This window comes from Phasianus colchicus, chromosome 11 (genome assembly GCF_987193195.1).
Source record: "Phasianus colchicus chromosome 11, bPhaCol1.hap1.1, whole genome shotgun sequence".
NCBI lineage: Eukaryota > Metazoa > Chordata > Aves > Galliformes > Phasianidae > Phasianus > Phasianus colchicus.
In genome coordinates this window covers 18,795,145-18,819,440 of record NC_143446.1, presented here as the reverse complement: position 1 = coordinate 18,819,440, position 24,296 = coordinate 18,795,145, and the positions used below count along the sequence as shown (strand labels likewise).

Here is a 24,296-nt window from a genome sequence, read left to right as displayed (position 1 = left end):
CTGAGATGCAACCACCTCCAAGGAATACGAAGCTGTTCACGTCCACCAAAAACACCCAAACAGAGGACACGCAGATTGATCTTGCAGAGAAGGAAAAAAAGTTCTCACAAGTTTCGTCACCTTATTTCCCTTTGGAAGTAAAAAAAAAAAAAAAAAACAACCTGGGAATCTCTCAACCCTCTTGTAATAAGGATATAAATAGGAATGTTCGTGGAGTGGTTTTCTTCCCCTGCCAACACTGCCTCAGCTCCAAAAGGAAACCCATCTCCTGCCAATACATTCCCTACTCCCAAAATAAAGCCAGTCTGTTTGGGGACGTCCTCCCCTCCAGGAAATGTGCAAATGACTGAAGGTCAGCAGATCCAGAACTGCCATTCCCTTAGATGACTTAAGCTATACTACTGCTGTTTTTCTTTAAGAGCAATAAATAAAGAAATTTTAAAATGGCACAGAGGATATTTCTGTGATCTCTCTCCCCATATGTCTGTTTCTGATCTCCCCAGTACCAGAGATAAGGACAGAGTGGAGCAAGATCAGCAGCGATATATAAAGATTTTTTTCCCCAATAATTACACAATATACATCATGTGGAAAGAAAATCAGTTCTGCTTTGACTAAGTTTCCCTTTTTGAAATGGAAAGTGCTGTACCAAACTCCCAGCACTGGGCCAGACAGACCCCCTTCCCCACACAGACATCAACAAGACAGCCTAATGCTCTGCCTTCAGCTTCTTCTCAGTACTGCATCAGTGTTAAGCACAGCACAGTCCCACACAGTGCTGTTTTGTTCTACCAGCCCTTTCTCATTCAGAAAGATGCAAAGATGTGCATCTGGACAAGAGGTTTCTGCATCACTCTCTTCTGCTGCGAGCACTTGAAAGCACTTGGTACACACAGAGGTAAGAGTCCAAGGCATGAATGTACCTGCAGATAAACACCCTCTCTCTTTTTTATCCTCCAGGGTGTTATTGTCTTTGTAGAGCTCCAATCTGCTGGATTGATATGATTATTTTTAGTTCTAAATGAGTGCTTTTTTTTATTTGTATTTTTTTCCCCAATAGTTAGCCCACCGAACAAAAGGACATCCCCCTGGCAACTCCAGGGAAACAGCTCTTCTCTGAAGACAGGGAAGAAAGAAGAGCAAATTGGATTTCCTTCCCCAGCAGTGCAGAATACCTCTAATAAGGATCACTCCACACCTCATCTTTGCCCCACACCTGTGTCACACCGCTGCTGATTGCAGGGTCACTTCGTGCAGCACAGATACATCATAAAATGGGAACAGCTCAATTCTGCAGGTACCCCACACCTTGGTGTTACAAAGAGCTAGCTCCATTTACTGCACAAGTGGAGAATTCAGGTAAAGCCCAAACTATTCACAAGGAGCACAAGACAGGTTTCAGAATGAGACCATCCATTCTCCATTATTATGGATTTCTTTTTACTCAAATTCAGACTGGCCGAGATTTAGTCCAAAGCCAAACAAAAAAGAAATCCACAAAGATTTAGTAAACAATTCTAATAAAAACTCATGGAATGTTTTTCTTTTCCTAATCCATTAACATTAGGAGAAGAGTGCCTCGAGTTTTACCTCCAGCACTGCATTTTCATGGTTATTTTGTTAAGAAATGTAAACAGAGCTTACGTTTTAGAACTGGGACATCAATTGTACCTTAGGCATGAACAGCCATAACATCTCCTGAAATCCATGCACAGCACACAACATGATGCTGATGCTGCTTCAACAGAAGGAGATTCACTGTCTGCTGTAGCTTTATTCCAGAGTTAGAAGGGAATCAATGAGTAGCACAAGCTTCCTGCCACCCAGCGCCCTATAGTCAAATTCCCATACATCAGTCCAGTTCTTGTTGACAATGAGTGCTCTCTACTTTTCCATCACGTGAGAATTTCTTAGCCGAATTAGAACTGAAAACATTCTTCAGAAAAACCACCTGAGAGAGATATTTCAAAGACCTGAGACATAGCCACACGGTGCAGCAATTTAACTAGTGGAAATGGAATAAGTTGGCTTCTCTGTTCCTGTAAAACATTTCTCTGATTCCAAGTGAATTACTGCTAATTACTGCCACGAAGAACACTGATAGGCAGATCTCTGCCTCTGTTTATTGAGAGCTCACCGCACTAATCCTAATGACAAATGAAAGTTTTCCACAGTATTTTAGGAAGATAATTGTGCCATCTGGGAAGCCATGTCACAGCTGTATGAGAGTGAGCAGGCCCGGGGATGTGTAACAACTCCTTCTGTGCCGAATTCATTTCTGCTAATATATCAATCTAGGATCAAATTTTCATTTGGTGGGGTTTTCTGTGTGTTTTTGTTGTTGTTTGTTTTAGGGAACATCTTGGGAGTGTAGCACTTCAACAGGGCTGTCTGAACGCTCATCAAATGAGCTCTCTGCAGCGGGGAGATGTGATCATAGCCATCACAGCACCAACCTGATTTACATGAGCACAGAAGCTCACAGCTGCTTTTGTATGTATTTGTTGGTGCCACAGGTGAACCAAGAAGAGAACCTAGCAGGAATGTGGCAGCCAAGAGATAAGCAGCAAGGAAGAACCTCTCTGACACAGCATTTTTTTTCCATAGCTCCATAGATAGGATTTATTGGAGCCATATGATTTACACAACATTGCATCAGTAGTATATTTTTATTCTTCACAAGATCAAAGGCATTTAAAATAGATGCTTGCTTCACTTTTTACCATTGCAGCCCCATGCTTTTGCTTTTTTAGAGGTACCTTCAAAATCATGAGGGAAACCAAGACAGAACGAATTGCCCAGCAGGCGTACAGTCATCTTTAGGATGACTTTGAGCAAATTCTCATCCAACACCACCACAAACGTTAGAGCTACCAGAACCTGAAAGCTGTATAACAGACTGTAGGAGCAGATTTGTTTTTATGAAAAGAAATACACAAAAATTATTGAAGTTAATTAACTTTTCCACTTGCGCTTATTCAGCTCATGTTCTAGAAATTCAAGTTATTATTTGCAAACCACAATAATCTAAAATTCTTGTAACAGAATATAAGACAACTCACTGCTGAAAGACTCCAGGCATTAGCAGGAGATTAGGCAGAACACATTATCCCCAGACAATGGCAAGGGAGAGAGCAACACCAACTTCAAAAGGGCTTTTGCAAAAATCAGTGGAGCCTTAAATAGAGTTCCTGGCACCACTTGCATCTGGATTTTCTCCCACAGAAAATGTGTTGAGAAGAGGCCTTTGTCTAGAGCAGCTTAAATCTAATAGACCTGACTTGAGAATATATACATGCATCTTTCTACCTGACTTCAGAATCACGGCACTACATCTAACCATGCACTCTCAGCTACGCAGAATTTGGCAGGAACTCTTACTGGAAGTGCCAGAAGGGACTTCTCCAAAGGGCTTATCCTTATTACTTCTTACTGAAACAGAGGGAAAGCCCAGCGGCTATTAAATACTACATCAAGAAAGTAATATTCCATTAGAAATTACAAGGCACGAGGAGCTCCTTTGATCCAAGGATATGGTTAGCATTGCTCTGCGCAGGAGGAGCCCATAAGAGCATGAACTGTTGGGAGGAACTCATCACTTACAATGAATTCTTACTGAGACAAGCCCACAGCAGCCAGGATGAATCAATACACAACAGCTATTCGATACATATGGGGAGCAGGAGGATTCGCACCACACAGGGACTGGGAAATTTCCATTCTGGGACCTTTAACTTCCCTTCAACAGCCACAGCTGGTATTGCAACGCTTGCTTGAATCTATTATTGCCAACACTGTATTATGTCAAGACAACCAAGCACCGGTGCTACGCTTTCGTGAAAAGATCTCATAAATCCCAAGCCATTTTTAGGACTTTTTAAATTTTTCTATGCCCATAGAAAAACAGGTGCAAATAAAATGTGTCGAGATGTGACAACATCAATATAAAGAAATACAAGAGTTTTAAGGCTTGATGCAGGGCTGGATATTTGGGCACTTGGGTGACCCTTACAGGAATCTGCAGAACATAACCAGAGCCTGCACTGGAGAAAGGTCTGAAGTGAGAGGTCTATGGAAAAAAACAGTAATTAAAGATGATATCATTTTGTACAAGTATCAAAAATTAGAGTCCTTCTAATTGTATTTTTGTCTTTGCAAATCCTTGAAAGTTATTTTGACATTTCTTTGTGTGTGTACAATACCTTAATGGGGGGGAAAAAAAACTAAATTCATGCAGTACAAGTAGGTAGATAATGTTCTTATCTATTCAATAGGGATGTTTAGTGTCTCTTTTCAAAAACCGTGCTCAGAACATCCTACAGAAAGGCCCAATTAAGTGTAGATTTGTGCATTTTTTCTGAGCGGTAGCATTAATAATTTGAAAACACAGAGGTATGCACCGAGCTGAATTCATACTGATAATTGCTTCAGCGTAATTTATGTCAGTAAGTGCTACAGAAGGAGGATGGTATACGAGCAGATAATACAGTAAATTAAAAACAGAATTTGCATAAAATTAGTGTACCATTATACTTAATATTGATAGAAATACACCGAAGGTCAACAGCAAGAGCTAGAATCCCTAGATGCACGCCAATTTACCAACACACAGACACCTGAATTGCACTGCAGGAAAGTTTCAGAGCGAAGATGAACAAGAGGTCACAGAAAAGGGCCAGAAGATTGACTCAGTGCTGGTGTAACTCCATTAACTTCAGGGAAACTGCAGCAGGCTCCACTGGAGGCGCTGAATTTGGCACCAGCTGTGAAACGCACACTGAACACACAGGTGAGCTGGTGCTGCTGGTGGGCTGGTCCCTGTTGCCTTTATCTCTGCATCAGCCCTCCTGTCTGCCTCGCCAGCCCACAAACTGGTTAGCTACCACTGCTGAGCGTTACAACTTCCTTTTCGATCCCCATGCTACCACCCGAAACACCATATTGGGTCTTGAGAAACAAGTCCTGTGATGACATGGCACCCCAGAAAGCATTGAGTCAGATAATGGGACTCATTTCAAAAATTCTCTTGTAAAATCGTGGGCCAAAGGTCATAGCATTGAGTGGATTTACCATATCCCCTATCATCCACCAGCCTCTTGTAAAATTGAACGATACCCACAACGATAGTGGGTTGTTAAAAACTATGCTGAAAGCAATGGGTGGAGGAACATTTAAGCACTGGGAGAAGCATTTGGCAGAAGCCACCTGGTTAGTCAATACCAGAGGATCTATCAATCGTGATGGTCCTACCCAGTCCAGCTCCCTACATAACCATAAAGTCCCTGTTGTACATGTAAAGAGCACGTTGGGAAAAGCAGTTCGGGTTCTCCCAGCTTCTGGAAAGGGCAAACTCTCCATGGTACTGTTTTTGCCCAGGGATCAGGGTCCATTTGGTGGGTAATGCAGAAAAACAGGGATGTTCAATGTGTACCATGAGTAAACTTGATGCTGGGGGAGTGCAGACAGTAATTCCATGTACATATATGTATATAGACGTGTGTATAATGCATTTTAATCATTGTTTGTTTGTATATATATGTATATGTATATATGTATGTATGTATGTATATATGCATGTAATATTAAGCATGATGTAGTGATGCAGAATAAGGGGTGGAAGTACCACAAACTGGTTAGCTACCACTGCTGAGTATTACAACTTCCTCTTCAATTCCAGCAAAATATCAAAATGGCTGAGAGAGCGTCAAGATATTATAGAAGAAAAGGTGTGGGGGTAGTCTTAAAGGAGAGCAAAACTTCCCACTACTAAGTGCAATCTCACAATTCCTTACGACGTGCCGTGAAACATTTGCTGTTGCTCATTAATACTGTAGGGGCAGATCTGAACACTCTAAGATGAATGAGGGCAGTTGCAGTGGAAGCCACATTCAGCATTCCAACAGAGCTCGACTTCCATTATCACAGACAAATCAGACCAGGTGAGCGGAGCTGCTGGAAACGAGAAACAGGGTGAAAGCTTCCGAGCACCGCGGAGTGTATTTAATAGGCAGCACCAAAACGTCAGAGCAAATGGAAATGCAACATTTACACAACGCGATGCCTCCCGTTGAGGCACGATGACAGCTCGCTGCGATGGAGAGCCGCAGTGCTGGAACATGGGCAATTTTAAAGAAATCACTGGCGTGCTGTGTTTGGTTTCCTGTCTCCCACCTTGCATTTTACAAACTGCATCAAAGCACACAGTATAACAGCTCCAATTTCCTTCCCAGCAGCTACACCATGTGAGAAAAATTGACAGATTAAATGGAATGTAACTGCCAAAGCAACTGCGAACTGTGGCTGCCCACGAGAAGAAAATGAAGTTCCCGAGCATCACATAAAGAGGTGCTTCTGTGATCAAATGCAACGAGAGTCCATTTCATTACAATATCCCTCAAAAAAGAAAGGGACCCTTTCCTTCCCCCTCCACAGGCACAAGACGTCACTGCAGCTCATGCAGCCTCCGCTCTGCTCCTCTGGAGAGGCTGTCGAGTAGAAGTGCTGCACACAGAAACGCATGGATTGAATTTGTCAAGGCCACACGTGCTTTTTTTTTGATGAAGTCTCAGATCTGTCCTGCTCCAAGCAGGAAAAAATATCTGGTCCTAACAGAAAAGGATGATGCTATGTTAAATGAAGCCCCCCTGCTCCACTGGAGAGATGAGCACTAATCTCATCGAGCCACTGGACATCACCACTTCATCAGCGCTGACATCCCTAAGTGCCACTGACATGGGCACACAAGCATTATTTATCTATTTACGGATTGCTCCACATCCCTAAGTAGACAAATTGGTATCTCAAGCATTGTAAATGCAGGCTGTCTGCTCTACAGGCTGAGCAGAAGGGCCAGTGCAGCTCCAGAGGCTGGAAAGCAGTTAGCTGCATTGGACAGACAACCCTATGATAATGCAATAAGCCAACAGTAGATGCTACCTCACAGCAGAACACTGCCCTGCGTTATACTGAAGATTCTAAGTTTAATAGCTCAATTTAACAGCCTGCAGTAGGGTAGAACATGGTGGTTTAATGAACCACCCCTAATTTTGATAAACAGCAGACTAAAGTGAAGGCACCCAAAACCAGCTGCAATCTAGAAGCACTAGTGTGCAGTACCTATCAAGAAAACAACCAGCTGGAGCATTTCCTTCACCCTGCTCAATCCTTCCTTACTGTTTTGGTCTTATTAAAGAAAGGATGAGCAAGACATTTTCCCCCAGTTCCATGACTGCAGTGTGCACACATCGCCTTCAGAGCATATGCTCCTCTCCCTTCTCCCTGCACTGCTCCATGAGCTCCATACACATATGAGCAGATCTGAATTTCAAATTGAAATGCAAATATTAACCCAGCAATCAGCTCTCAAGGTTCTCTTTTTTGCCAGCATTTTGCAAATTACTAACTTATGAGGTTTTTTCCATTGTAAATAAGAGATAATTGGCCAGATTATTAAACAAAGCAGCATGAAAAGGTTAACTAACATATTAAAAATGCACAGCAACTAGTAGAATGTTAAAATATTTGAATTATACATTAATACAGCAAGCTAGTCAGTACAAACTCAACACCGAAAATAATATTAAGCAGCTGATTTTAGTTGACAAGAGCAAGGGTGCTTCAAATCAAAACATTCATTATTAACAAATCCCCCCTCAGTAGCTACGTCCTCAAGCAGCTCTTAATGCCTTCAAGTTACAACAATGTGTTGAGAACAGAGTGAATGCAAGAAGTTTCTTGCTTTCATCAATTCCAGCCAGACTTCAAGGTTTTAATGGAGGCTTCTAGCTCTGACACTGAAAATTCAGTATTTTCTCCTACTCTGAATTCTCACCATGCCACTGTTCTGTCCTGCTTTTGGCTTCTGCACCCTCTAATTGCAAACTGCTGTGCAAGGATGTCCACCCCATCACAGACCTTAATCCAAAGGGCAGGAAGACAGCTTAGCAACTGAATTTCTCTCAGTAGTGTTTTAAAGTACTTTGGAAGACAATCATGCAGAGTCTCTACAGGCATTACCAGCTCAGCCTGACGCACCTTCTTCCAAGTTTGCTGTCTGTAACCAAAATGATTTACAAAGAGGAAGACGAAGAGTGCCTCTGTATACAATAACTCAAATGAAGTCAATCAGAAAGCATTTTAATAGCCCGTACAGTAGTCAATTCGTTTCTGAGAACCCTACTAAACAAATGTTGGACTCAGTACTTCCTGCAGCTTTCAGCTCCAGCTCTAGCAAACAAAGGAGCAGGACGAGGAAGCAGCCTGAGCCGGGCAGCTGCACCAGCAGCACTGCTAATTAGAGAGCTGCTCAGTGCATGGTCTGTGCATTCAAGGACTGAAGGAACAGCTGTGCATCTGTACAGCTCTTGGTATTATTTTTCTGTTTCAAAACGAATACAGTCTGGGGAAACAAGAAAAGAGATAAACAATTGCTTTCCTGTTGTTTTGTGTTGGTTTTTTTTTTTTTCTGGGGGGAGGGCTTGTTTTTCTGCATAATATTCATCATATTTTTATTCTAACCAAATTATTTTGGATTACTCCAACATAACTTTTGTTTCCAAGTACTGAACTAACTTGCATCAGACACGTACAAGTATGTTTTATGAACACAGCTGCTTAGCAGGATAACACACAGCAGACTCACGTAGAGGCACGTGTGATCTCTGCTCTCTGTGAAGAGTTGCACTAACACTGCTGAATCCCTCCCCATCTATCTTTCAGTAGCAGGCAGTCCAGGTGAGCCCCCCTTTCACAGAAAGGAAATGATTTAGAATAACAGTGATCAACGATAGAAAACAGTGACCTACAGATACAAAGCTTCACTTCACAAAATACCAACATAGATTACCAGACTCCAAATATTACCAGTTTCAGTTGCTCTGACCTTCAAGCTCAGACTTTTTCCTCACAAAAACCCTCTAAGTCCTCTATTGAAAATACCACTGTGTCGAAAGCAACATCATTTAGAGAACTTCTGCACAGCTTTGATACGAGTTAGGTGTTAAGATCTCTCCTGCTATCCTAACTTTGGGGAATGGCCCTGCCTCAGCAAGGAAATACACCTCCTCTCACATTACAAAAAGCCCTCACTACACTCCAAAAGCCCCTCACACCCCTGGTAGCAGCCACCTCTTGCTGTCGGTTACCATGATGGAGTTGGACATGGGTATTTGATTCAGTCACAAGGACTACTCAAAACTCTCCAGGGCAAGCTCTATGCAAGACCAGAATGTACATACAAAGCAAACTTTGTTTGCACAGGCTCTGCTTTATTTTCCCTTTGGATAAGTACTGGAGAATGTAAACACACTGAGGATACGCTGCTGTTCAGTAGAGAAGTGACACCAGTGAGCATTAACATCGGTATCAGGAGGAAAATAGAAGGAATGGAAAACATTAGGTAGATCTCACCAGTCATTACTCTGAAAAATAAAACAATAAAGTAAGAGTACGACAAGAAAATTCAGTCACTGTTTGGTTTTGTGGGCAACATGGTAAGCAAACGGTCAATGCCAGCTCTTTCTTTGAGATAAATGTCCACATAAAAGCATCTGAAATCATAGAGGACATTACTCAGAGTAACAGTGGATGATGGACATTTCACATTATGCCAGAAAAGAAGGTTATTTCTTGGCTGAAACAAGTCTACTGAGAAGCATAAGGCTTAAAGATTATGCTTATCACACCTACAACAATTCTAAAAAGAGCAACAAAAGATGGCAGGACAAAACGTCGGGGCAGTGTGAAAACAAAGATGATGGATGCACCCATCTCCAGCCAGTCCCAACATCCAACAATGTTTCAGAAGGAAAACATACATAACACCAGTGTTGCTCTCCATCATTTCCTAAGTGCTTACATCTATCAGAAAACAACCCTAAGCTTGTCCCCACTCACAGTTAAACCAAAGCACTGAAACGTTCTAGCAAGAACCAAGGAAAAGGTCAGTGGAAAACAATCAAACAAAAATTCAACACGTTAAGCTGCAGTCGACATATCTGCAAGAAATGAGCTGCAAAGAGCACCGAGTGATGTTCTTCCTCCTGGACTTTGCACTATTTCCAGACGAGTCTCAGCCATGAGATCTCTACATGTTTCTCTACCTTGGTCAACAACAACTTGTGAACAAATACTACCTGCCATCTCATTGCCATCTATACACAGCATAACTAAGCAGAAATTTTTGATCACACACCCCAGATCCTCCCGGAGCCATACTCTGGATTTCAATCTTGCACATCCATGCATCCATAAGATGAGTTTCATCCACTTCATTTTATGGGTCAGACCATACACAGCACCTGGCTACACCATCTCATTACTCTTCATAAGCTCCAGATTAGGTACCATAAAAATCAGAGAGTGGTTTGCTGTAATTAATGAAGTCACTGGATTTCATTAACTGAGAAAAATTAATTGGGTTCGCAAGAAACAGAGCACCATGTTGAGTCCATCTCATCTCCTTTCTCATATACTCACTGAAAAAAAATATGCTCAAGGAAGACAGTGAATGTTATCACTCACAGCCAAAATCCACAGCATACATAAACATACACTACAAGCTCAGTGCTGCACAGGAGGCAGAGAGAAGGAACGATAAACGGGAGAGGACAAACTTGTATGAAAGCATCTTCTAGAAAGCGAAGAGGCAACAAGAAAAGCCTAACTAGAAAAATGTGTTGCCCAGTATATGCACTTTATTTTGCTAGTGAAAGTCTCCATCTTAAAGAAATTCAACTTCTGGAATCAGATTTTTCACTTTTTTTTTTTGAAAGCTTCACACCTGTCTGAGGCTGCGATTGCTCCTCAGAAAGAGCAGAGGGAAACATCAGCATGTGCTCAGGAGAGTTCCTGCATTTCCCAAGTTGCCTGTGGAATCAGGGTGATCACAACTTCGCCCAGCACCCCTCAAGCTCTCCCTCTTGCACCTTGGGCAGCTTTTCATACTGCCCCTACTTGGCTTGCCTTCTCTTGCTGCAAAGGTGCTGCTGCTTCACACAGATCATCACATTTCTACAGAATCAAAAGAATAAAATATAGATGAAGCTGTTAAAAACAGTCATCAACAGAAAGGTCAGGGCCTCTGGCAATGAAAGAAAAAAATTACTCCTGTGGTCTTCAAACAGATTTATTCTTGATATAAAGCAGGACCATTTACAGCTCAGCAAAACTTTAGAACTGGTAGTAAAGCACATTACAAGCTTTCTTAATTCAATTTTCTCTGGCATTTATTGTGGTTAATAAAACACCTAAATGTCATCTAGATTTATAAAAATGTATTTATAGGTTAATAAATGCATAACCGGATCATTCACAGAAATAGCTTACACAAAGCCTAACAGCCCAAACTGATACAGATTTTGGCTTTGCTTCTTTTCAGAGAAGTAATTAGTGTTTACTTGCAAAGTTTTTATTTTTATAGCGCAGTGAAAAAATGCACCTGATTACTTTTGCTGCTTCCAGAGTTGATATCCAGCTTCACAGGTCTACCTTGCTTTCAACTCGGAACTTCTGTTCACTCCACTACACTCAACCCAAAAGGAATGCAGTCCCTATCATCCCAGCATTGAAGCACATTTCATTACCTTGTTTTCATCCTGAATCATTTCAGGTCTGCCTTCCCATTTCTGCTTTCAGGTATCTGACTTACTCTGAGTCAGAGTTTCCTTCAAATAAACAGCAATGTTCTTTAATACCCGTGCTAATGATGATGACTGGGAATGGCTTCTTTTTAACAAGTACTCGAACATTTAGTGTAACCAAAGCTTTTATATGTAATTAGTGCTCTGAGCTGGATTCTGGTACAATACCATTTATATCCAAATTATTTTTAATGAACGTTTGGATGCACCAGACTAGAGGACTACAGATTTAAAAGAAATATTAATATTTTATTTGAGAATCCATTCTAAGTGCATTTCTGTAACTAATAAAAACGCAACCAAGTAATTGCTAAGACAACTGGCTAAAAAGAGCACTTCCTAACTTCAGAAGCACAGCACGAAGTTTCCTGCTGGTTAGTGCAAAACGCAGATTTGATTTATGACCGCAAAGAGAAGCGCTTTCAGGACAAGAACAGAGCCCAAAGATGCACAGATGCAAATACCATTGAACATGTTGCTAACTTAGGGGTGCACTGCAAAGCCTTTTAAGCTCTGAGGAGAGTATTTTGAAGGCATCCATTCTTTCTAAGAGGCATTTCATATAGCGTAAAAGCATCGAGTTTCCCGTAAAGCTTTTACATACAATTCTCCTTTTTATCACAAGCACTTCCTGAGCCCTCGCAAATGCAGTAAGTTAGAAAATGACTGGAAATACAGCTATTGCAACTGAAGCTGCCATTTTAATGGAACACTTCTGTACTATAGAGATAGGCGCAAAGAACAATTCAATTTTAAAAAAATACCCTGCATTTCCCCTCTCAATGAACAACGCAGAATACTTCCATATCTTAGTGTTAGAAAACATTAACAAATACACATTTCAGTTCCTTAATGCCACAAGTCTTAGCAGGTATTGAGCATCCCCAGTGCCAAAGGAAAAACCAAAAGGGCTCCAAGAAGTTTTATTTTAACATTAAAACCAAATCAAACAGTGACACGAGGCTTGTTAGAACATTTGCTTATTGCAGAAAATCATTTTGTCCATTAACACAGCCCCAAATTATCTGTCAAGGGAAACGCTCATAGTTCTATGGGCCTCAATACCATTTCCTAGTAGATAAAAACACCCCTTACACAAATCTAAACCATGCAAAGAAGTTGGAGTAAGGCTTCTCCAGCATTTAAGAAATCTTGGCTGCTTTTCCAGGAGACTTAGTAGTGTAATTACGTAATAATTGAACACCTTAATTTATAGCACTCTAGGTTTAACGACTGAAAAAAATAGCCCTTGGCTCCTTATAAAACAAAGTAGCTACATGAATGTTGAATGCTTGTAAAGTTGATGAATTTGTAGTGGTTAGAAGTGATAAAAGCATATCAAGAACACTGAAAGCACAAGGCAGACTTACAACTGTTTTATTCCTCAATTGTAAAAAGACACAAAAGTATACTTTCCCCTATAATTTACACCTTCACTGTTGTTGCATTATAAACAACACTTCTTAATTTGTCATCCTATTAAGTACCTAAACAAAGGCATATGGTACAAGTCCCAGTGCCTTCTCATTGACTTTGCTAGGGCTTGGAACAATCCCAAAGTGACTTGTTTTCAGCAATTCTAAGCAATTGTAACAAATGCACCATTACTGAATGGAGATTTAACCAAATGGCACAAATGCTGAACTGCTGAAAGACCCAAAAAAGCTACCAGCTATTCAGAAATGGATTTCTGCAATCAAGTCTAACTAATATATTTCGAATGCTTCCACATCTTTGCAAAGTCAATAAACAACTACATTTCAATATCTTGTATATTCTAACATCAACTTCACTTCGTGGTTTTTTGTTCATAAATAGCCAACAGCGTCTCAAAACAAGTGCTTAAGCTGAATTTATGTTATTTTTTCTTTGGAGAAAATTAGTAGCTGTTTATTAGCAGCATCCTTTGTTACAAAACTCAATATTTCCAGTTTTCCTTCACTGATCTTCCACAGCACAGCACTTTAATGAATTTGTGTCAAGCTTGCTAAGGTCTGCCACCATTCACAAATCAGCTGGAGATAAATGCAGTATATATTAAAAATCCTACCGCTCTCCAATCCAGCAAATTCCAGTCTTACAGGATGACCCATTACTCGCAATAAGCCGTTTCCAGCAGTTTGTATATCAGAATATTGAAGTCTTATTGAGTTTCATCAGGCTAAGAGTACACACTTGGTGATCTTCTGTTGCACCGAATTAATCTTCAAATTATGCAGTTTCATGATAAGGAGTTACTACTTCTCGCAGAGTTGCTTTGCAAAACACGCACAGGATCACAAGAGGTTCTACTTCATTTAAGAAGCCTTCGCACTGGTACCTACTCAGCCTTCCAAGTTTCTCCTTTCCAAGCTCAGAGCGAGACAGCAGCTACAACCAGCCACCACCGTCACCTGTCAAACAGCAGAGACTTTTTGTAGAACGAGGTTACCAAAGACAGAGCTGCTTTGGGTTGCTCTCTCAGTATGGCTGTCTGCAGACAGCAGGTCTTTAACTTGCATCCCACGCCAGCCCCCAGCAGCCCAAGGCACTGTCACTGCAGAGCGCTGAGCTTCCCGCACACCGCAGCAGGGCTGTGGGCATCCACACATCAATACTGTCAACATTTCTCCCTTTTGTTCTTTGTGATTGCTCTTGCAGTAGTTCACGAGAGAGGCAGGAGACGCCGTACCAAGAGGCTGCCAAACACAGCAGGGCAGCCTGCCTCACCTAAGGGATCAGCCTCCCAAAGCAAACCCCCCATGGCATCAGACAAAGCTATGGGAGCTACGTTTGGGAACAACTGAGGATTAAAAATGACATTTCAAACGCAGCGTGATGGCTTGCAGACTCCCTAACAAGCAGAACTGAATACTAAAATTAAAGCTCATTTATTAATTAATGTGAATGGCAGTGCGCTATGAAAATAACGACACTATTTTGGCTCATCTAAAAACCTATTTAAAAGAACACCAAAGCCAGCAGAAGGGGCAGGAAGCAGAGCGCACACAGCCACCCTCAGCAGACACAGGAAGCATTTGCTGGGCACCAAAAGTTGCTCCTGCCCTGTCCCAGTCCATACACTTTACTGGGCTGAGCTGCTCAAAAACAAGCCTCCAGTTTCCCTGGTTTCCTCCATCTGTATTCCCAATCTAAATAATCAAAGATGCTTTCTGCATCTTACTCAACTGACTGCAAAGGGTTCACAACATTAAGTTTCTCAACAACTGAACTTAGAGACAGGAAAAGGGATGAATTGCAGATGTTTGCTCAGCTACAGACATCACAGAGCATCATACAGGCAGTGCATGCACAGTTTGCAGTATGCTCACAAACAGAGCTTCGTAGCCATACTCAGACACAATACAGACATATGCAGCAGCCTATGGACAACTTAGAAACACATCCTCATTAGCTGTAATTATAACTTATGTAATTAGCATTTTGTATCTTGTCTCCAGGTGTTCACCCTTCCCTTGAGGAAGGCATTGCTCCCTTGATGACTAGCAGGACAGTGAAGTTGGGCAGATTTAATCCAAAAGAGTACCCAGAAAATTTACAGATCTGTCAAGAGAAGTTACACCGTATTCAAAGCCTTTTGATAAAAAATAAAAATAAAAACCATAAATATAAAAATAAAAACCAAGGCTGGAGATTCCACAAAGTTCTCTTGGCAGTTTCTGCCCTCTTAAGTGGCAGTCACTCAAGAAAAAAAACAGTCTAGCAAATAAATGCTCATTAAAGTCTCCCTTTCTCAGCGGAATGCTTCAGCTGCAGACTGAAGAACTTCAGCATTCTGCAAACTGCATTTCTTTCAAATGGCTTTTGAGAGCTCAGGTGAGTTTTTAATCAACTCAATCATAATACGGATTATCAGCTGTATGTATAAAACAAGTCCCATCTCTATGTCTGTTCCTCTAAAGAGCAGTAAAACACTCCTGTTTTATAGGGCTTTATGAACAGCTATTAGCAGTAGATCCCCTTTGTTACACACAAGAATCAAAGAGTTTGTGTATCTGACAGCACAGTACAGCCCGTGCACAAATCCTAACCTAAAATTAAGTAGAAAACAGTTTCATGTCTTGGTCCAAAGTCCATTGGTTCCAGTGGAAAAATACCACCATTTCTGAATGAGCGCAATTTGCATTATTTTTAGCAAAGATTATCTTTGAGCAGAGGTGCAGAAACACTTCACAAGTCTAAAGTACCACTCGAGCCCCAGTCACAAAAGCTTTGTGCGGACAAAATCCTCATTACAATCAGCAGGGGTTTGCTTTCATAACGAGTATTTGAGTCAACTGATTGGAGTGCTCAACTTCTGCGATGGTGGGTGCACAAGATGTTCTTGACTTTATGATTTCTCTGTAATGCTCCATAATATCCAGCGCTGGTTCCTTGGAAACAAGCCATTTTGACAGGACTGACAGGGGTGTAAATGAGTGAAGTTTTATCTCATGTAGATTGCTTCGATGTTCAGCTTTATTTCTAAGTATGAACAATTTGAACTTCCAAATGGCTCAGCTTGAAGTTTCCATCAAGTGAATGATCCAAATGTTGCAACTCTGAAGAACAGCTGGACATGAACTAGCATAGAGAACATTCCTCTGGGTTAGGAGCAACAAATGCACTCAGGTGGATGCTATAGAATCATAGAATATAGAATCACAAGGTTGGAAACTACCTATAAGATCATCTAGTCCAACCATCTTCACATTACCACTGCTACCACAAACTAAACCAGATCTTGCAGCTCCTCATCCGTAGGCTCAGTTTAATACCAAGGATCTCAAAAGAAGTTGTAATCACGAAGGTGATTCCTTCTATTATCATTACCTTAGCTCTGTGAGACACGTTCATATTTTCCTTGCTTTTGCTATTACCTGTACAGAATGCACTTACACGCACTTTTCTTTTTGCCAGCCAAATACATTAGAACTGCAATACTGGAACATCATTATTTTCTACTAGTATTCTTTTTCTAAGGAAGTGAGTACTATTTTCGTGATACCAGAACATCTACTCCAGCTTCCACAGAAAAAAATGAATCAAAAAAGAGCAGAATTACAGAGCCAAGTATTTCACTACCTTCCTTCTCTCCACTGCAGAATTTTTTACTTTTGCTGCCAATTTCTGTTCATGTGCATGGCTTGTTTCTGTGGGCAAGTCCCTTTCCCAAATGAATACAGCCTCCTCCTACCTGAAGTCAGTCATTCCAGTCCACTCTTCTCTACAGTTTCCTAATTTTGCCACCAAAGCCAAACTAAGTTATTCCCATCCCTTCTTCCATTTCCTTTTTCCAATTACTCCACCTTATATCCTGTTCTCCTACAGTGGATTGCTGAGCTGGCTCGTTTACGGGGTCACTGAAAACAACTTCTCAAATTTTAGTTTAATGTATTTGACCGGTTAACTTCACAAGAAAGCTTCCATATTCTACCTTTCATTTTTCCTTTAACAGAAAACACTCCCAGTATGTTCTTACGTTTAATCAGCACAGTACAGTAAATAATGTATCTGGGTCTCTGGAATGCTTTTAAGTTCCATCGAGCAGGAAGAAGGTAAGATATTTTTTGTTTTTCCATAATTAGGCATAATTAGCATAATAATTAGGAATGTTAACAAGGACACTAGGTGCAACTAGCACATCAGTACCTCTTCAAATAAAGCCAGTCACCTTTCCTGTCCCACCTGGGAGCATCTGCACCCTAACAGGCATAATGCAACGTCCTGCCTGCTGAGCAAGGACAGAGCATGGGAGCCAACCTGATGTGCAAATCAAAAAGGGAAAGATTTTGCTCTGAAATAGTCCCAACATGAAAAACCATTTGTATGAGAAGTAATACAAAAGCTTCCAGCCAGGCAAAAACGTTCAATAAACCCAACACATCAAAAACAGCACCTGAACACTGAAGTTTTGTTACTTGTTCCTTTGGACCAGTCCTGCTCATTTATCAGCGCCAGCACTGCCCATGGGTTTTGCTTTGGGTCTGATGACATGAACTCAGGGACCACTTACATTTTTACTGCATATTGCCATGTCACTAAGCTGTTCAGATTTGCTCTGCTGGGAGGCTGTCTCATTCCAGGAATAGAAATTAATTAATCAGTATATTTTCCACCCCCGTGCCAGGAAAAAAAACATCTCTGATTAAAATGGTGTACTGAAGTTTTTCATAATCAGTGCCAACACAACTATTGATTAAATGAAAACCTTGTGAGCACTTACTCATTTTATAGGTGTATTTCATTTCTCTCAAGCTCCCTTATTTTAATTAAAGGATATATTTGAGACACACTATGACTATTATAAATTGAAAATACTTTTGTGAATCTAAAGCATCACCTTTATGAAGTGCCTGTAGTCTGTAGGTGACTGAAGTCCTTAATTCCCAAGTTTAGATTCTTATCACTTCAGTCCAGTGAAAAGTTAGCCTTAGAGGTAAATACTGAAACTTGAGTCTATGCTCCAAATACATCCCCAATGTTGCTTCTGGGCAGGAAAAGCGCTTCACACATCACTATGCAGAAAAGTTGGCACATCCATAACTAAATCCCACCGAGACCGTAAGCTTGGCAGCATTTCTCGTACCCAGCTTGGGCTGAGCTTCCCATTTGCAAAAGATTTCTACCCAATAAAGCCACGCTTAAAGCAAACAACGTTTGTTATTGTCTCCCTTTCAAAAACACCGTTTTGTAACCGTGTTACACTCCTATGCTTTCTAGGGTGAATTATTCACCTTAACACATTTCTGCCACTTCTTACTTATGACACTAAGGACTGGCATTTCCTTGGTGCAGAAGGAAGCCATTGACCTCCCATCTCTTCCCATGTTTCAGGCTCCTGGGAGCACTGGGCACTCAGCTACTTTCAGCAAGGATGAATCCCTGCTGTGTAATTTAGGGATTACTTCTCTAATTAGCAGCATGAAAAGAAATATTGACATCGCACTTGTCCATTGCTTTTCATCTCGCTGCTTTTCTCCATGTCACTACAGAGACAGATGCTCACTGATTCATTTTAAAAATATAAGAGATTAATTATCAGATATTGTTGTAAGAAAATCACAGTAAATTAGCCCAATAATTACAAATTGCAAATTATCTGGTCAGGTCTGATAAATGGAGACCAGCAGGGAGCTTCATGCAGCCTACATACCCATTCCTGCCCACTATGCCACCTATTACATATGTATATGTGGGGAAGATGTTTAATTTACATGTAACCCTTCAAACATTTTGCTGGTTTTCATCAACTTACCCAAACTGCACATCTCTTCCAAAGATGCCTAGAACGTTTTCAAACTTCAATATGCATAAATTAGTGGTACTGCATAAGGCAGCCCTAATTTATGCACTCACTATGGACCTAATTAGTTCTTCTGTAACAGAATGTCAAACAGATTTTCTTAATAAAGCAGAACATATCATATCCAATATGTATATAATACACAGAACTTTATCTTTGTCACTTCACATTACTAACCCACAGTGAGAAGGAGCTCCTGAACCTGAAATTGGCTTTTACTCCACTGGTAGAGCAGAGACAGATGATCACTGGGGACAGATGAGCATCACTGCAGCACAGCTCATCAAGTGACACAGATTTACATCAGCAGGATGTACAGCACATCCCAGCCCCGCACAACTGCGTGGGGAGGTCCTACACGCACCATGAACAGGAGTAGGCAGGAGATGGGGAGGGCTCTGCATGCTTTGCACATGGGACTGTGCCTCAGCGTGCAGCAGAAGGTTGTCAGGCTGTTGATGATGCAGTTAATGTCCAAAGCCTTCCAACCCAGCTGGCTTACTGCCTCGTGCAAGGCCCAGCCATGCCTGAATGCTTGCAAGCTGAGGCTCCATCAAGATAAGCAAGAGGTGACAGTGAACTGAAAGGAAAAAGGGATCGTGTTTGCACTTCTAATATTTCTCACTTTAGTCAGCAACCAAAAACCTCACTAAATGTGATTATACATCAATACGTCTGTATCTCCAACCTACTTCAGGTATCTCCCATGTATTTTGTCACTTCGGGTTCTGGCTGCTGTGACCTTCTTGGTTGGACTTTACATAAATCCATGTCAAATGGAAGCAGGCTGCTGACGGCCCCTCAAATTAAATCCAGTGCTAACAGGCTGAGTGCTGCAGCCCTGGGAAGCACGGCTCTGCACAGGTCAGCACTGAGAGATGGCACTGCTCTCCTGCACCTGAGGCCTCCCTGAAAGCCTCCCAAGGCTTTTCTCCATCCTCTCTGAAAGCAGTACTGCCATCCCACGCAAAATATGCTTATCACTTCCAGGAGTAAAAACAACACGTCTGATGTACAGTGGCACAGTCCAGGAGTACACTAAGTCACTTCAGATGACAAGCAAGTAATTTGTCTTTCTGGTGTTTATTTCGAGCAGATTAATCAAGATGAAATATTATGATATTCACGCATAAATTAGCTTCATTCTTCTGCCTAATGACCTCTCAGTCAAGCCTCTTATAACAAACTAATTACAGAAATCTTTTAAAATGGAGCAACAAAAAGCTTTTTGTTGTTGTTGTTTTTAAATAGCAGTAAGGAAAATCCCACAACACTGAGGGGCAGAGGAACCCCCAAGGTGGACCTGGTCCAGGCAGCGCCTGCATTCCCCATCCACAGATAGCAGAGATCAGGCTCCCAGTCCTGTAGGTGACCCAAAAAACCCCAAACAAAAGAACTGCCTTTCTTCTGCACAGATGTTTTGTTTTAAATGTACAGCTATACAACGAAGTTTGGCATTTCTTAAGCAGAGGGCAGTATTACATCAGTAAACGATTATTAAAGTTACCTAACCTTCAATACCTGAAGTTGTATTTCTGTAACATAAAGATACACTTAACTGACTGAAGATAGGTAAAGTTTCAAAAACTAAACTGTATTCAGGCCAACGAAGGAAGGGACAAGCAGGAAAGCCTTCCAGTCTCCCCCCTCCCCACACGCTTTGCTACAACCAAGACCCTCTCCTAACTCCTTTCTCAAAGCCAGAAGGTTTCCTCTCTCTACTTTCCTCGCCGTGTATCACAACCACCGCTTCATCAAATATAAATGCAAGAGGAATGCTGTCCACTCTTACCCTCCAGAACAGCACGTTCTCCTGCTTCTTGTGGACCTGGCACAGCACTGCGCTAACACTACTTAAGAGTTCCCCTTTCATCCCGCCATGCTCCGGCCCTCCTGGCTCCTGCGCTCCCACAGCGCTCTGCTGACGCCGCCTCTCTTAATGGAAAGTTGGAGCCGAAACCCCTGCCAAGAGATAACATTCTCCAGCAAAGCCTCAGCCCTGAAACTTTTCCTGCTGCTTTGACATTTGTGTAACATTCAGAAGCCGCTTGCTCACACAGAGACGCTGTTCCCCACCAGTGAAGCACTTCAGATGGAAGGTATTATCTATTCCTAACCGACATCTTTCACTAAATGGAACGTTTAATTAATTTGGTCCGAAGCCAGTCTGATCTCTCTTGCTTGCGTGAAGACGAAGACGACTCACAACTCTTTGGCACCATTCCTTCCTTTCCTCCCCCTTAAAAGGAACTTTAGTTGTTTACAGAATAGATACAAGAAAATCCAAGCTGGTATGGTGACACATCATTAGTTAAAAATACAACCCAGCATAAAGAGCTTCAGTACAGAGATAGCACCGGAGTGCAGAATTACATGAAAATGGCTCAGGAAGGAGAATGAAAGTCATCTGGAAATTTATGGGTTTTGCTATGGGCTGTAGCATAAGAACAAAATGACTGCAACCACTTTGTGTATAACTACAGAAAGTGAATTTGCTACAATTAACTGAGATGAAAATAGAGAACAAGGAGTAATAAAAATGCTCAAAATGTACCTATCTATAAAACATAGATAGTAAATGCACGGTGAAGGGGGAGGGAAGGTCTCTAAAGATAAAAACAAAATCCAAAAGCCTACAGGAGTCTAAAAGTCGCACATCCCTGACCAGAGACAGGCTTGCATAATGAGCAAAGACAGCGTGATTTGTGGCTTACCGTAAGCTGCAGGAAGCTCTACGGACAAAGAAATGAAAACCCAGCCGAGATGACAGCATCTCATTGGGAGGCTGACTGTGCAGAACCAGAGCTCCAGAGCACTCATGCCACTTGTGCCATCAGGCAGATGCGCGTGATGTGTTCTGACAATGAGATGACAGCCTAACACTGGGATGCCCACACTTAGTCCAGATCTACAGTTCTGTCTGCAAACAGAAGCAACCTCCAGATCTGAACAGCACTCTGCTGAAGAGGGAAGCAGCACATCTCCTGTCTGAAGTTATTTGTAACGCCGCGTAATGACTGCGAACTGCTGCAGACTCTCAACAGCTGAAAGAACAAGCAGAGGTCTGCATTCCGGAGAGGAGACAAATGTGGCCAGAGGACTTTATAGGAAGAACACTTACACCTGGTTAGAGACACAGAGTTCACACTAATGAAATTAATTGGGTTTATAGAGAATACCAGCAGATAAATTCTAATAAGGCAGCATCCATCCATACAGCATATGTCATAGCCATGAGCCCTTCTGGTCCTGTACACAGCATCACACGTGTAATCTGGAATCCTGGCTCTGCAGGAACAGCTGAGACTTCAGGGCCTGCATGCAACCACATCCATCCCCAACTTGCGTGCAGCTTAATTAAATGGCAGTGGTAATTAGTGCACAACATGGGAGCCTCAACAGATGCTGAAGAAAGAAACACCCTTAGTGCTGACAGAGAGACTCATCATTCTCCAGCTTTTCTGCAGCCTTGGTGGGATGGTCGTTGCCCACTGCCAGGCTCATCAATGTGACCCCATCACACACTGATAAGGAAGAACACAGCTATAAGATAGTATATGTAAGGTATAACAGAAGGCAATGAGATGGCAGACTAACCTAAGGAGAAATAAGGGCAGCTCTCATAGGTGATGGGGAAAGCCTGGAGCACGGCACTTGTTCCTAAGGCAAGACTGAGGGAGTCAACCATGCACAGCTGCACCAGAAAGAAAGCAAATCCTGTATGATGCTTGGATGCTAAGGAACAGAGAACTTAAGATCAGCACATATAGAGAGAAATTACAAGCAATACATTCTATGGCATTACCAAAATGAAAAGTGAATGAAATGAGCGGTGAAGGCTGAAGCTCACAATGAAGTGCCATCGTGTGCAGCCTGCTGCACCTATGGTGCTGTATGTACACTTTTTGAAAAGCCATACTGAAAAAAAAATGAAAGATAGCTATAGCAACACTTTACAGAGGAGAAGAAGAGGTAGCACCAATCAGTCTCTGAAGAGGTGTTTAATTCCAGAACATACTTGCAAATCTAAACAAAACACAAATCAGGATGCATCCGTTCACCATTGAAATGTTCCCCCCATCCTCCCTTCTGCTTCCTATGGAAGTAAAGAGACTTGAAGATAACATCTTGCATATCCAAGCAGGTGATGAAGCAGAACTGCGGTAACTCCTAAGGAATGACAGGAACAAGACTAAGAGGGAAATGTGAAAGTAAAACATCTCTGAACTGCTTCGAAGAGGGGCACCACAAAGCTGATCCAAGTTCCTATGAACTTCACTGCTCCCTGCAATACAGTTTGCTGTCTGCATTACTCTGTATTCTGGAAATATTGGGCTATCGGAATGCATTCATTACAGCAAAGTGACAACTAGAATATGCTACTGCATGCTTGTAACGGGTAATGAGTCACAAGTACAAAAGGAAATACAGACCGAGTGGTAAGAATGGATGGAAAGGAACTGTTTCATGTGAAGAGGAATTAAAGCAGTGGGTGTGAGACATGTAATAGCTTCTGAAAGATCTTCTAAGAAGTAGCAAGGGAGCTGAAGATGAGAAGTGATGGAAAGAGACTAGAAGGAATTACACACTGGAGGTAAAAAATGAAATGAGTCACATTCTGATGCCTTCATGCCACAGGGTATAAGTGGCAGCTGTCCTCAATAACTATTGAAATAACATTATACAAGAAACCTCTGAGCAGGGCAGTTGTACTCCATCTCTACAGATCCCTTCCAGACTATTTTATGTAAACAAAATGAGTAAAGTTCTATGCAAGCTATATTATTTTTAAAGAGTGATTAAGAGAAATCACAACACTAGACGCATCTCAAAGTAAGGATACAAAGATGTTCTTTCTAAGAGGAAATTCAATATATACAACAAACGGGTTCAATGAATTGAAGAAGACAAGAAGATCTTGTTTTTCTTCTCAAGAAAGACATAAAAACTTCAACTGTGACTCTTGAATAAAAGTAAGAGGATTCAAAATAGACTTCAAAACTTGCTCGAAGGAATATTTCTCATTCCTTCAGTTGGCAGATTGATCACTCAGAGCAACACCTCCATTTACCAAAGCACTTCTGTTGGAGCACAGGATGCAAAAACACACTTAAGCCCAGCACAAAGATAGATCAGGGAAATGTTTCAGCAGCAAAGTCATGCTGTAACATCATCTCTATTACTATTTTTTGTATGGATAACAATAGGTCACAATTAGTTTCTGATAAACACTACACCGAATAATTTAATCTACAGAGCAAAAATGAATTTTAATTATGGCATTCTAGAAGCATCATTTCCCATTTGTTCATTGCTTTTTTTTTTTTTTTTTCCTTTGGAAATCAAAACTTAAAGAGGAAAAGCACACTGAT

The 24,296-nt window shown here is 41.4% G+C and overlaps 1 protein-coding gene across 7 annotated transcripts in view; it reads right to left on the bottom strand.

Annotated features, from left to right (window-relative positions):
• The window catches only part of LOC116236796 (contactin-4), a 252,850-nt gene that overhangs the window by 190,381 nt on the left and 38,173 nt on the right, over positions 1–24,296 (bottom strand). The window contains exon 1 of one of the 7 annotated variants that reach the window (XM_090148471.1): positions 20,717–20,820. The exons of the other annotated variants lie outside the window; for them this stretch is intronic. The gene's annotated coding sequence lies outside the window, so the exon portion shown is untranslated. Of the gene's footprint in view, positions 1–20,716; positions 20,821–24,296 lie in introns of those variants that run through there. 7 annotated transcript variants of the gene reach the window in all.